General features: G+C 34.9%; 1 protein-coding gene across 1 annotated transcript in view; it reads left to right on the top strand.

Moving 5' to 3' along the window:
* LOC106052464 (uncharacterized) overlaps positions 1-14220 on the top strand; it is a 129465-nt gene that overhangs the window by 99637 nt on the left and 15608 nt on the right. The gene's annotated exons all lie outside the window — the stretch shown is intronic.

The raw sequence follows: 14220 nt of genomic DNA on the forward strand, positions 1-14220 counted from the left end.
TGACTATTAGCATACTTGTCACAAACACTATAGACAACATTACTATTAGCATACTTGTCACATTCACTATAGACAACATGACTATTAGCATACTTGTCACATTCACTATAGACAACATGACTATTAGCATACTTGTCACATTCACTATAGACAACATGACTATTAGCATACTTGTCACATTCACTATAGACAACATGACTATTAGCATACTTGTCACAAACACTATAGACGACATGACTATTAGCATACTTGTCACAAACACTATAGACGACATGACTATTAGCATACTTGTCACATTCACTATAGACAAAATGACTATTAGTATACTTGTCACAAACACTATAGACAAAATGACTATTAGCATACTTGTCACAAACACTATAGACAAAATGACTATTAGCATACTTGTCACAAACACTATAGACGACATGACTATTAGCATACTTGTTACATTCACTATAGACAACATTACTATTAGCATACTTGTCACAAACACTATAAACGACATGACTATAAGCATACTTGTCACAAACACTATAGACAACATTACTATTAGCATACTTGTCACAAACACTATAGACAACATGACTATTAGCATACTTGTCACAAACACTATAGACAACATGACTATTAGCATACTTGTCACAAACACTATAAACGACATGACTATTAGCATACTTGTCACAAACACTATAGACAACATTACTATTAGCATACTTGTCACAAACACTATAGACAACATGACTATTAGCATACTTGTCACAAACACTATAGACAACATGACTATTAGCATACTTGTCACAAACACTATAGACAACATGACTATTAGCATACTTGTCACATTCACTATAGACAAAATGACTATTAGCATACTTGTCACAAACACTATAGACAACATGACTATTAGCATACTTGTCACAAACACTATAGACAACATGACTATTAGCATACTTGTCACAAACACTATAGACAACATGACTATTAGCATACTTGTCACAAACACTATAGACAACATGACTATTAGCATACTTGTCACAAACACTATAGACAACATGACTATTAGCATACTTGTAGAAAACACTATAGACGACATGACTATTAGCATACTTGTCACAAACACTATAGACAACATGACTATTAGCATACTTGTCACAAACACTATAGACAACATGACTATTAGCATACTTGTCACAAACACTATAGACAACATGACTATTAGCATACTTGTCACAAACACCATAGACAAAATGACTATTAGCATACTTGTCACAAACACTATAGACAACATGACTACTAGCATATTTGTCACAAACACCATAGACGACATGACTACTAGCATATTTGTCACAAACACTATAGACAACATGACTACTAGCATATTTGTCACATTCACTATAAACGACATGACTATTAGCATACTTGTCACAAACACTATAGACAAAATGACTATTAGCATACTTGTCACATTCACTATAGACAAAATGACTATTAGTATACTTGTCACAAACACTATAGACAAAATGACTATTAGCATACTTGTCACAAACACTATAGACAAAATGACTATTAGCATACTTGTCACAAACACTATAGACAAAATGACTATTAGCATACTTGTCACAAACACTATAGACAAAATGACTATTAGCATACTTGTCACAAACACTATAGACGACATGACTATTAGCATACTTGTCACAAACACTATAGACGACATGACTATTAGCATACTTGTCACAAACACTATAGACAACATGACTATTAGCATACTTGTCACTAACACTATAGACAAAATGACTATTAGCATACTTGTCACAAACACCATAGACAAAATGACTATAAGCATACTTGTCACAAACACTATAGACAAAATGACTATTAGCATACTTGTCACAAACACTATAGACAAAATGACTATTAGCATACTTGTCACAAACACTATAGATGACATGACTATTAGCATACTTGTCACAAACACCATAGACAAAATGACTATTAGCATACTTGTCACAAACACTATAGACAAAATGACTATTAGCATACTTGTCACAAACACTATAGACAAAATGACTATTAGCATACTTGTCACAAACACTATAGACGACATGACTATTAGCATACTTGTCACAAACACTATAGACAAAATGACTATTAGCATACTTGTCACAAACACTATAGACAAAATGACTATTAGCATACTTGTCACAAACACTATAGACAAAATTACTATTAGCATACTTGTCACAAACACTATAGACGACATGACTATTAGCATACTTGTCACAAACACTATAGACAAAATGACTATTAGCATACTTGTCACAAACACTATAGACAAAATGACTTTTAGCATACTTGTCGAAAACACTATAGACGACATGACTATTAGCATACTTGTCACAAACACTATAGACAAAATGACTATTAGCATACTTGTCACAAACACCATAGACGACATGACTATTAGCATACTTGTCACAAACACCATAGACGACATGACTATTAGCATACTTGTCGAAAACACTATAGACGACATGACTATTAGCATACTTGTCACAAACACTATAGACAACATGACTATTAGCATACTTGTCACAAACACTATAGACAACATGACTATTAGCATACTTGTCACAAACACTATAGACAACATGACTATTAGCATACTTGTCACATTCACTATAGACAACATGACTATTAGCATACTTGTCACAAACACTATAGACGACATGACTATTAGCATACTTGTCACAAACACTATAGACAACATGACTATTAGCATACTTGTCACAAACACCATAGACGACATGACTATTAGCATACTTGTCACATTCACTATAGACGACATGACTATTAGCATACTTGTCACAAACACTATAGACAACATTACTATTAGCATACTTGTCACAAACACTATAGACGACATGACTATTAGCATATTTGTCACAAACACTATAGACAAAATGACTATTAGCATACTTGTCACAAACACTATAGACAACATGACTATTAGCATACTTGTCACATTCACTATAGACAAAATGACTATTAGCATACTTGTCACAAACACTATAGACAACATGACTATTAGCATACTTGTCACAAACACTATAGACAACATGACTATTAGCATACTTGTCACAAACACTATAGACAACATGACTATTAGCATACTTGTCACAAACACTATAGACAACATGACTATTAGCATACTTGTCACAAACACTATAGACAACATGACTATTAGCATACTTGTAGAAAACACTATAGACGACATGACTATTAGCATACTTGTCACAAACACTATAGACAACATGACTATTAGCATACTTGTCACAAACACTATAGACAACATGACTATTAGCATACTTGTCACAAACACTATAGACAACATGACTATTAGCATACTTGTCACAAACACCATAGACAAAATGACTATTAGCATACTTGTCACAAACACTATAGACAACATGACTACTAGCATATTTGTCACAAACACCATAGACGACATGACTACTAGCATATTTGTCACAAACACTATAGACAACATGACTACTAGCATATTTGTCACATTCACTATAAACGACATGACTATTAGCATACTTGTCACAAACACTATAGACAAAATGACTATTAGCATACTTGTCACATTCACTATAGACAAAATGACTATTAGTATACTTGTCACAAACACTATAGACAAAATGACTATTAGCATACTTGTCACAAACACTATAGACAAAATGACTATTAGCATACTTGTCACAAACACTATAGACAAAATGACTATTAGCATACTTGTCACAAACACTATAGACAAAATGACTATTAGCATACTTGTCACAAACACTATAGACGACATGACTATTAGCATACTTGTCACAAACACTATAGACGACATGACTATTAGCATACTTGTCACAAACACTATAGACAACATGACTATTAGCATACTTGTCACTAACACTATAGACAAAATGACTATTAGCATACTTGTCACAAACACCATAGACAAAATGACTATAAGCATACTTGTCACAAACACTATAGACAAAATGACTATTAGCATACTTGTCACAAACACTATAGACAAAATGACTATTAGCATACTTGTCACAAACACTATAGATGACATGACTATTAGCATACTTGTCACAAACACCATAGACAAAATGACTATTAGCATACTTGTCACAAACACTATAGACAAAATGACTATTAGCATACTTGTCACAAACACTATAGACAAAATGACTATTAGCATACTTGTCACAAACACTATAGACGACATGACTATTAGCATACTTGTCACAAACACTATAGACAAAATGACTATTAGCATACTTGTCACAAACACTATAGACAAAATGACTATTAGCATACTTGTCACAAACACTATAGACAAAATTACTATTAGCATACTTGTCACAAACACTATAGACGACATGACTATTAGCATACTTGTCACAAACACTATAGACAAAATGACTATTAGCATACTTGTCACAAACACTATAGACAAAATGACTTTTAGCATACTTGTCGAAAACACTATAGACGACATGACTATTAGCATACTTGTCACAAACACTATAGACAAAATGACTATTAGCATACTTGTCACAAACACCATAGACGACATGACTATTAGCATACTTGTCACAAACACCATAGACGACATGACTATTAGCATACTTGTCGAAAACACTATAGACGACATGACTATTAGCATACTTGTCACAAACACTATAGACAACATGACTATTAGCATACTTGTCACAAACACTATAGACAACATGACTATTAGCATACTTGTCACAAACACTATAGACAACATGACTATTAGCATACTTGTCACATTCACTATAGACAACATGACTATTAGCATACTTGTCACAAACACTATAGACGACATGACTATTAGCATACTTGTCACATTCACTCTAGACAACATGACTATTAGCATACTTGTCACAAACACCATAGACGACATGACTATTAGCATACTTGTCACATTCACTATAGACGACATGACTATTAGCATACTTGTCACATTCACTATAGACAACATTACTATTAGCATACTTGTCACAAACACTATAGACGACATGACTATTAGCATATTTGTCACAAACACTATAGACAAAATGACTATTAGCATACTTGTCACAAACACTATAGACAACATGACTATTAGCATACTTGTCACAAACACTATAGACAAAATGACTATTAGCATACTTGTCACAAACACTATAGACAAAATGACTATTAGCATACTTGTCACAAACACCATAGACGACATGACTATTAGCATACTTGTCACAAACACTATAGACAACATGACTATTAGCATACTTGTCGAAAACACTATAGACAAAATGACTATTAGCATACTTGTCACAAACACCATAGACAACATGACTATTAGCATATTTGTCACAAACACTATAGTCGAGTATAAACTCTTGTTGGTTTTCTTTAAAGACCTATTTTTTTTTTCTTTCGTATGTATTTCTTTTAATACTCGACAGGCGGCACAACATTAACTGGTTCATGTCGTAGTTCTTTGTGGTCAGCAGTTATCTGGCAGTCCTACTGCTTTAACAGGCCAGCACAACATTAACTGGTTCATGTCGTAGTTCTTTGTGGTCAGCAGTTATCTGCCAGTCCTACTGCTTTGACAGGCCGGCACAACATTAACTGGTTCATGTCGTAGTTCTTTGTGGTCAGCAGTTATCTGCCAGTCCTACTGCTTTGACAGGCCGGCACAACATTAACTTGTTCATGTCGTAGTTCTTTGTGGTCAGCAGTTATCTGCCAGTCCTACTGCTTTGACAGGCCGGCACAACATTAACTGGTTCATGTCGTAGTTCTTTGTGGTCAGCAGTTATCTGCCAGTCCTACTGCTTAGAATGTAATAGAGTTAAACAGAAGACTATTTTATTTTACGTCAAACAGCCTGAAGCATGTTTAGATCTAGGTCTACGTTACTCCTTCATCTTGTGAGTGGAATTGAGAAAACTGTTTTATAGAGTGTATATTGGTTAAATACTTTATGAGTGACCAATAATAGAACTTTCATGAAGGATTATTATAACAAATCATAGAGCACAATCGAAAAAGATCATTTTTATGGACGTATTTCTATACATTTTTATCTTACATTTCAGTAAACGACATGTTAATGAATCAGAGAGAAAGAGAGACAGAGAAAGAGAAAATGTGAGGAAAAAAAAGAGAAAGAACTAGAACGAGAAGAGAGAAAGTGAGAGAGAAAGAGAGAGAGGTTGTGTAAGGGACAGATAGAGGTTGTGTAAGGGAAAGAGAGAGGTTGTGTAAGTGACAGAGAGAGGTTGTGTAAGGGACAGAGAGAGATTGTGTAAGGGACAGAGAGAGGTTGTGTAAGGGACAGAGAGAGATTGTGTAAGGGACAGAGAGAGATTGTGTAAGGGACAGAGAGAGGTTGTGTAAGGGACAGAGAGAGATTGTGTAAGGGACAGAGAGAGATTGTGTAAGGGACAGAGAGAGGTTGTGTAAGGGACAGAGAGAGATTGTGTAAGGGACAGAGAGAGGTTGTGTAAGGGACAGAGAGAGGTTGTGTAAGGGACAGAGAGAGATTGTGTAAGGGACAGAGAGAGATTGTGTAAGGGACAGAGAGAGGTTGTGTAAGGGACAGAGAGAGGTTGAACAAAAAAAGAGAGAAATTGACAGATAGAGAGAAAAAAAATATACAGAGAGAAAAGAGAGGGAGATAGAGGGAGTAAGAGATATGGGTTAAGGAGAGAGAAAAAGAGACAGTGAAAGATGTAGAGAAATAAAGAGAGAGAGAAAAAAGAGAGAGTGAGAGCTAATTGACTTATTAAAATGACTTAAGGAAGCTGAAGAACTTCCTTTGCTTTACAAAATGGTCAAAGTTTTATTTAAAAATATCCACTACTTTATAAGCCCAAATTATTTTATTTTTTTTAGAAATAAAAGAAATTAGTATTTTGAAAAATAAATGTTGCTTCTTTTGATTAAAAGTATATAGATGAGCATATATTAGACAAGGGTGTTGACTAATGTGTAGACAAATGTATAGACAAGAATTTAGACACATATGTAAACACGTGTGTGCTCTTTTTCACATAAATAAAAACAGTTCAGTTTCTCTTCCTACCCATACAGTCTGTCAGAAAGTGGATGTTATGTTTCCCTGGTAGGTATGTATTATGTACTGCGCATGCTCCAGGACATTGTTGTGACTCCTTGCACACCCCTCAACTAAGCCCTTACACAACAGGGTAATCTCCCTTATACAACAGAGTAGTCTCTCCTCCTGAGAACGTACAGAGCACTTCTTTGTGAACTAGATAGTCACTTACGTGGGAGCCTTCATGAAAGGTTTCGAATTATTATTATTTTTTTTTTAAAGTATATAAAAATGTTTGGAACTCCTGTATGACACGTGACTTGGCTGAATGTGTTTTTTTTAATGCATTGTACTATCTAATACCTTATCATGGGGAGGAAATCCAACTTCTTTTTCATTCTATTAAAATCATCCCCCCCCCCCCAAATTGTTGCACCGACTACTTTCATGACTGGAAACAAGATTATAGGCCGCAGAGAACGAAAGCGAACGAAATAGGATGGTGGGGAAATCGGTTGAACAGTTATGTAACTTGTGTAAATAATTAAAACTTCAGGTTAATTAAATATCCTAATGCTACTTACTGATACTTTTAACATAGTTTGAATTTAGTTTCTGTACTAACGCCAGTCGGGTGAGAGGGAAATCAGGGAGTCGTTTAAAAAGGAAGGGCTGGTTCTGTACTGTCATAACATTTAAAAAGGAAGGACTGGTTCTGTACTGTCATAACATTTAAAAAGGAAGGGCTGGTTCTGTACTGTCATAACATTTAAAAAGGAAGGGCTGGTTCTGTTCTGTCACAACATTTAAAAAGGAAGGACTGGTTCTGTACTGTCATAACATTTAAAAAGGAAGGGCTGGTTCTGTTCTGTCACAACATTTAAAAAGGAAGGACTGGTTCTGTACTGTCATAACATTTAAAAAGGAAGGACTAGTTCTGTACTGTCATAACATTGAAAAAGGAAGGACTGGTTCTGTACTGTCATAACATCTAAAAAGGAAGGACTGGTTCTGTACTGTCATAACATCTAAAAAGGAAGGACTGGTTCTGTACTGTCATAACATCTAAAAAGGAAGGGCTGGTTCTGTTCTGTCACAACATTTAAAAAGGAAGGGCTGGTTCTGTACTGTCATAACATTTAAAAAGGAAGGGCTGGTTCTGTACTGTCACAGAAATTCCACTACACCATCCGCCCCCATTGACCTCTGAACGAAAAAGAGTATGTTGAAATTATGGCAGTCATTGTGAGGTGCTGGGGAAAGCAGGGTGGGGTTTTGGAGGGGGGAGGCAGACTTTTCCTCAGCTCCATTGTATTAGAATCAAGAATCAGAGTAACCCAATGAGACAATCCATTCTTTCCATGTATCTAAGATTATAAAATGTTTTTATTTAAAATTCAGGCAGAACTAAAAACAAATTTATGCAGAATTTGTAAAGGGTAGAAACGTTAAACAGAACTACTATGTGGCACTTGTTGGCCCTCAAAGACCAGTTAAACCTCGCGGTTAAACCTCGAAAATACTAGAGGATTAAATACAAGGAGGACACTTGAAATTCAAAGACCACTGGGTAGACCGTAGAGACGGACCATTGGCGACCAGGCTTTACGGAATACGGCTGGGCAATAAACCGCGTAGTGACGATGGACTGCCCCCTAGTCTTACTGGACACTTGTCCAGAGCTATTCTCTTAGCCTTCGCTATCCCAAAGCTTCTAATAATTCACTCTGTCGGTCTGGTACAAACTTTGTACATGTTAGAATAATTCACTCTGTCGGTCTGGTACAAACTTTGTACATGTTAGAATAATTCACTCTGTCGGTCTGGTACAAACTTTGTACATGTTAGAATAATTCACTCTGTCGGTCTGGTACAAACTTTGTACAGGTTTTTTTTTTCTCCCACATCCCTTTAAGTTGAAATTTTGTACAATTATTCTTAATCAATGACAATTCACGTATCAATATAAAAAAGTAACCAATTAGTTGTATTTTATTGTAATTAAATAATTTTGTTTTAAACATAAAAAGGAGTTAAACCTTGACACATTGAGAAATATGGCAGTGATTTTGTGTCTCCTTCCTTTATATTAACTTGTTGTAAAAATTATTTTTTATACGTTGTTTCTTTTGTTTAAATTATCAGGTTAATCCTCGACATGTCTCATTTTTGACACCGGCCGATGTGGTGCAGAAGTTTTGGCTTTATAGCTCTGGCGATTTTTAGGAACTCTAAGCAATTTATAAGAAATATTTTTTTTTAATGCGTAAAGGCCTAGTAATGTTATAATGTTAAATGACTGAGTTTTCATTGAAAACTATTATGTATAAGTCTGTATTATTCTAGAGTTGGTCTATGTAAGCAGAGAAATCAAAATCCTCATGGCTACTAATAAAATTGGATCCAAATTTATGTGAGAGGGTGAGGTGGCTGAGTGGGCAAGCGCTTGGCTTCCAAACCTGAGGTACTGGGTCCGAATCTCGGTGAAGACTGGGATTTCGAATTTCGGGATTTTTTAAGGCGCCCCTGAGTCCACCCAGCTCTAGGGGGAACCTGAATTTAGTTGGGGAAAGTAAAAGTGGTTGGTCGTTGTGCTGGTCACATGACACACTGCTCTATAAACGTTGGCCAAAGAGACAGATGACCTTAACATCATCTGCCCCATAGAGCTCATGGTCTGAAAGAGGAACATTTCTTTTTACTTAACAATAATAGCATGAATAAATGTCTGTTGATAAAAGGCAATCAGCTGGTAATATTGCTGTTGTAAACCCTCTGCCTTCACATATAAGTACATGGCTGTGTCAAGTGCTACTTTGATATAATGTGTAGGAAGACAGACATTCAGTATTGATACACACACTTTTTGTAGTTCTAGTTTCTACCGGTCTGTGACTTCATAGTTTCATTTTGACTATGTTCATCTATGGGTGTATGTGCGCGTCCGCGCACCATTGACGTCATCGAATGTCCCAGGACCCGTTTAGTCATTGGACCGTAAAGTGTCCTCCTTTTATGACCCTCTCCTGCGTCAGTTTACGTGCGTCAGGAACTGTGTTTAAACGTATATGTGTGTAAATGTACGCGTATGGATGTTCATTATGACATAGGTTGTGTATGTAAGACACATGGATTCGTTATAGAAGGCGTGACCAACACTAACACTGACCTGCAACGACACAACCTGTGGGCAGTTTAGACCAATAGCTTGTTGCCGCGTCACAGAAATTCCAAAATATATTCAACATTTAGTTTTTGATCATTCCAAGCTCTTTTCGAGTCTTTTTTTTTCATTTCTCTTAGCAACGTTTATTAAAAATACAGTACTAATAAATTACTTGGTTGCCCTTTACAACATTCACTAGAAGAGGAGGACATATACAGAGTTAGAGCCCTTTTATTGTAAACCTTATAATAACTAATGTCTGTCCGTCTGTCTCTCTGGTACAATTGTACACGTTATGTCTATTTGAAATTCGTGATTTTTAGGGCGCCCCTGAGTCCACCCAACTCTAATGGGTACCTGACTGTAGCTGGGGAAAATAAAGGCGGTTATTCGTTGTGCTGGCCACATGACACTCTGTTCGTTAACCGTTGGCCAACGAAACAGATGACCTTATCATCATCTGCCATATAGATTGCAAGGTCTGAAAGGTGAACTATTTGTCCCACACCATTCTCAGGTCAAGTTGAGACTTTAAACAATTATTTGCGATACCTAACAATACATGAATCAATAAAAATAACCAGTTATTTATTAATTATTGTTCATTATTTATTCTGGTTGATAATCAACAAGGGAAATAAGTCCTACTTATTGAAGGATGTTACTGTTTATGTAGAGTTATTCCCAATATTTCTATTCTTGTAATGTCTTCTCCAACTTTCGCTTCTCGGATCGAGGGGAAATTTCGAATAATTGTTTATGGCCGATGACAATAAATGAGTCAATAAACAAAATTCACTAGCTAGTTGAATTAGTGGTGACGAAAAACTTTTACCTAGAAAAAAAAGGGGGGGGGTCGATCCATGCAGTAATGAGAGGTTTGGCTGTGATTTTTGCGCTTCTTCCACTTAAATAAGCTTTTTTTTTCCCTCAAGAACTTTTGAAACCGGTTTGGGCTAATCTGTAAGTCTCTCCAATATCCTTCCGTTTTCCATTCACTAAAATTTGGTGTCTACATTCTACTCAACAGCTCGTCTGCTGCTTGTTTAGCTCCCTTGACATAATACGTCTCTGCGGAGGTTTTCATAGCACTGCACAAAGGTTTTCTTTCGTGATATGGTGATGAGATATATCAATTCAAATAGAATATGAATAAGAATTTGCAATTTTATAAAAAATATTTCTTTGTTTTTTCGCTATAATTGTCTCATTAAATTGCCAACTTTAAACCGGTATGGGTTCTAGCAGTAAGCCATCTATCAGCTTCTATGCAAGCTGGTAATAAAATTCGCTAATATTAAATGTACTACTGTTTCAATGATTCAGTTAAAATCCTATCACTATATATAATGTATTTATTTTATTATATAATAAAACAATTTGAGTTTATGTATAGAATGCTACATAAATAAACCTAATAAGGAAAATAGGTCAGGAAAAGGGAAATAACGTTTCCTTCTTTTAAATTGTACATATAGCTAGTAACGTCCCCTGTTTTAGTAATTTAAATAATCATATTGTAGTCGAATGTATTTAGAATGCAACTTTGTGAGAAAAATATAATAAGCAGTGGATCGCAATGGTAGTTCAAACTATCCAACAAATTTCGTTCCACGAGAATACAACACAGCCTGCTATGACTATTTTTTTAGCGGCCCCGAAAGGGCAAACGAAGCTATTAGTCTGGTGTGGAATGTCTGGCCGTCCGTCCCGTTTAGATCTCGTAAACTAGAAATGATAAATACAAATCCGACATTCTTATATTTTAGAATTTAGATCATTGAAAGTTCTGATGCAATGGCTATTTTTTATTTTCTGAAAGCGAAAAAACCTAATTTTTTAAATCTCTCATGCAAGCAGTTTTTTTCATAAAAATACACCACTTTTACAACTATTCACTATTAATAGTAACAAACACTAAAGGCTCTTTAGCTGGAAACTGGACTAGCACACTATGTCGTAACACATTTATGCAAATGATTTTAGATTTTTTGTCTAAATTTTTTTTTTACATTTGTATTGCTGAGTTACGTAATTTTTATCATACTAATTATTACATTTACACAAAAATAAATGTTTACTTTTTTTATAGAAAAAACATTTATTTAGTTTGCATATAAGTTGGACATAATTTAAAATAACAATTAATAAGTAGTTTTTCGTATTATCGCGTGAGCCGCACATATCTACAAACGCTATGAAACACTTAACTATAGCCATTGTTTTTTACGTAAATGTTTTTTTCTTGAGGATTTCAATAAGAGATTGACCCTTTACAAAGCAATTAGATCAATTAGATATTCATTATAAGACATCAGTTAGGCCAGGTTCACATTTAACTTCACATTCACTTTCACCTATCCTTTGGTCAGCTGGCCCACTGGGGTACCACACAAGATCTGTCATCCTTCTTTTTCCATTCGTCTCTATCATTTGACTTTGATAGAAGTTCATTCTGATATTCTTTCTGAAAATATTGAAACCTGCCTTTTTACCTGCCTGGGTGGACCACTTCGGGGGCCGATTTTGATTTCTTTTTTCGTCTTTGTAACCTTTTTTTATTATACATTTGACACAGATTAATACATTGCACATGATACAGTACAGTACGATGTTCCTCTTAAAACGCGTTCGCCCTGTCTAAATGTCCTATTGGAGTTTGACCAACTAATCTTTTAAAGTTTATATAACATGACATGTAATTGGATAAGAAGCAAACAAAGAATATAAGAATCACTAAGCTAATATAAAATGTACTTTAAAGAACTTGATATTGCATACTTTGTAATAGGTCTAGACTAACAATAATAAATCTGTGCAATTGGAAATATTTTTATCAACTGTTTATGTTCAGCTCATTATCCTACTTTTAGCATGGCAAATGTGCTATAGTGCTCTCGCTTGTGTGGACATGCTTTGAGAAGAAGGAGAATGTATCTGGAAGAAAGTGACCGTGACGGCTTTTTAAAACCAATTCAGAAATATAAAATGGTATAAATGGTGTAATCCAATAGTTGGTTTTCTCTTATAAGATAAGGAAATAATGTGAAGCAGTGAAGTAGATGCAATTTTTTAAATTCAAGAGAAGCTTAATCTGTTTGACTTAAGATGGACATTTTGCTTTTACAGTTTTCTAATACTAAACGTTGACCCGAAAAGGCCGACCTTAAAAGTAGGTTGGTTTTAATTAATTTTTTTTTTCAGCTTTCAGTTGTTGTTTTGTCTGATTCATTATTGCTTCTTATCTTTAAAAAAAAATAGTACAGTTCCCCTTTCAGACTTAGACGTCCCTAGGGCAGATTATGTAAAGGTCATCAGTTTCTGTAGCCAACGGTTAACGAAGGTGTCATGTGGCCAGCACAACGACTAACCGCTTTTACTTGTCCCCGACTACTGTCAGGTACCAGAGCTGATGGACACAGAGGTGCAAACAAATCTTGATATTAAAAATAACAGTATCAAAATGGATTCCATCCCGAGAAACCCGTTACAGAAGTCAAGCACCTTACCACTCAGCCAGAGCGCCTCCTGCTTCTAATCTACAACTACATACATGCATACAATTCCACCGTGAAAAATTAAGGATAGAAAATGCTTATCATATAGACAATTTACAAATAGTATATGTAATTATAAAGATATACAATATTTAGAGTATTAAGATACATATAACATTTGATACACACATAACAAACACACACACAAACACACACAAAACAGCAATAAAAACAAATAAAAAAACTGTTGAGAATAGTTTTATTATTCAAATAGAGAAAGAGAAACAATTGATGAAAAGGCGATCGCTTAGTCTACATTGTGCCTTTTAACTAGAAATTAAAAATTAATCACATTGTTATTATGTATATAATGAAAATATATACAAATATATTTGTGTAGATTGATTTTTTTGATTACTCTC

The sequence above is a fragment of the Biomphalaria glabrata genome, chromosome 13 (assembly GCF_947242115.1).
Source record: "Biomphalaria glabrata chromosome 13, xgBioGlab47.1, whole genome shotgun sequence".
Classification (NCBI taxonomy): domain Eukaryota; kingdom Metazoa; phylum Mollusca; class Gastropoda; family Planorbidae; genus Biomphalaria; species Biomphalaria glabrata.